The sequence below is a fragment of the Mandrillus leucophaeus genome, unplaced genomic scaffold, assembly GCF_000951045.1.
Source record: "Mandrillus leucophaeus isolate KB7577 unplaced genomic scaffold, Mleu.le_1.0 Scaffold76, whole genome shotgun sequence".
NCBI classification, from domain to species: domain Eukaryota; kingdom Metazoa; phylum Chordata; class Mammalia; order Primates; family Cercopithecidae; genus Mandrillus; species Mandrillus leucophaeus.
The window spans coordinates 4893657-4895901 of record NW_012108252.1 but is presented as its reverse complement, the minus strand read 5'-3'; positions in this window follow the sequence as shown (position 1 = coordinate 4895901).

Sequence of the window (2245 nt, the reverse complement as noted above, 5' to 3'; positions counted from 1 at the left end):
GGGAGCGAGGGAGGGAGCGAGCAAGGGAGGGAGATGAAAAACCCTTGTCCTCATGTAGCTTAGAGTCTAGCGGGAGAGAATGATCATGGATGAATCACAAACCTGAATGATACCTATTAGGAGAGGGATGGCACTATGAGACTTACAAAGGAGATTATGGGAGTAGAGGAGTTTGAAAACCATAATGTACCAAACTAATATTATTCATCTTTTTTGAAACAGAGTCTCACTCTGTCACCCTAGCTGGAGTGCAGTAGCATGACTTTGGTGCAATGCAGTGCACTGCAACTTCAAACTTCTGGGCTCAAGCAATCCTCCTGCCTCAGCCTTCCAAGCAGCCCCTGGAAACACAGGATTGTGCCACCATGTGTGGCTAATTTTTTTTTTTTTTTTTTTTTTTTTAGAGACAGGGTTGCATTCCTTCTGGAATCTCTAAGGGTCAATTTGTTCCTTATCTTTTCTAGCTTCTTTCAGCTACCCAAATTCCTTGTCTCCTGGTACCGTTATGCTGACTTCTGCTGCCATTGTTGTGACACCTTCTCTGACTCTGACCCTCCTGCTTCCCTCTTATAAGGACCCTCGTGATTACATTAATACAAGATTATCTCCCTACTTCAAACTTCTTAACTTAATCACAAAGTCTTTTTGGCCACATAAAGGGACATATTCACAGATTCTAGCAATTGGTCTGTGGACATCTTTGGGTGGCTATTAGTCAGTGTGCCACAGCACTCCTGGGCTATATAGTAGGAAATGGGCTATCCTTAGAAACCAGTAAGCAGAATTGGGCTACCTGTGAACATCAGCTTGCGGCTGTATTCTATTAGATACAGTCTGGGGTGGAGTGGAGGGAGAGGAGCAGATTGGGTATCTGAAGGCCGATTGTAGATGCCCTCTCAGAGAACACTCACATGGGAGACCTCCGTAGTATTATAAAAGGAATATTAGACAATGAGTGAGGATACTGGCTGCTGCCACTCTAGAGCTCTGAGACCTCGGACAAGGATATTACTTCTCTTAAGACCCGAACTCCACCTATGTGACTGGGGGTACATAGAATACCTGGAAAGATTGGAGTGTGGACTAATGAAAATTCCATCCATTAAATCACCTAAGACAGCGCCCGATCCTTAATAAATGTCTGTTTTAGAGTGCCTGCTAAATGCACTCCTTCATGTTCGTCTGTCCTTTTTGCTGTGGTCACTGCCTTTTCCAGGCCTCTCAGACATCTTCACTTGCCTGCCTGGCAGCAGAGGTAGTGGTTAGCAGCAACAGCTTTGGAGCTGGGTAAAAGAGCTGGTCTTAACCATGGAATCTGGAGTCTGTCTCTTAAGCTCTCTAAGCTTCAGTTTCCTCCTCTGTACAATGGGGATAAGAACGTCTATCTAACCAGGCTGTTGTGGGGATTAAGTGAGACAATGAATGGAAAGGGCTTAGCACGGTGTTTGGCACAAGATTAAGGGAACGATAAATAGTAGTGTTATTCTTCCCAAGAGGCCTGACCTCCTTTCAGCTTCATCCTCTTCCACATTCCTCATTTAGCAGCACTAGTCAACCCTCTTCACTCGAAGCGGACCTTGAACTTGTATACTGGAGGGGCATTGCTTAGAAACAATTCCTTCCCTCTCCGATATTCTCAGTGTGTCCTACACTATTCATTCTCGGGGTCTCAGATCTACTCTGCTTCTCAGTAATTTTCAATTTCACTAGCCTTCTCTGTTATTTATGCAGCCTTTATCTCAATACTGGACCTGAGATCTTGAGGAAAGATGTTTTCCTGCGTAGCATATTGGAAAAATACTTCCTCTCCTCGCCGGGCCTCAACTTCCTTATGTGGAATGAGTCCACTGGACTGGAATGACTAAAAGAGTCCTTCCAGCTCTGAGATCTTAAATTGACAGAACTTAAGTAGCAAGGACCTTGTAGATTACCTTGTTAATTACCTAGTCCACCCCTCTGCTATTCCAGAAGAGGAAACAGTGCTATTTTTCCAAGGGGGAAAACTTAGTGCTATTCTGTCTGGTCTCCGGGGCAAGTCTTCCCAGAGGGCACGCAGCCTTGTTTTCCTATCGGTGCAAGGGGGTACTCGGCGCCTCCAGGGCTCTGGGAGCCGGAAACACGTGTGTGCTTACCTACGTGTACACACGTGAGCACACCTACAGCAGCAGGGGGCGCTCGGGCCGGCAGGGGGCAGCACAGACCCAGCTTGCAATTACCCGGCGCAGCCCCGAGGGAGGAGGGCGTG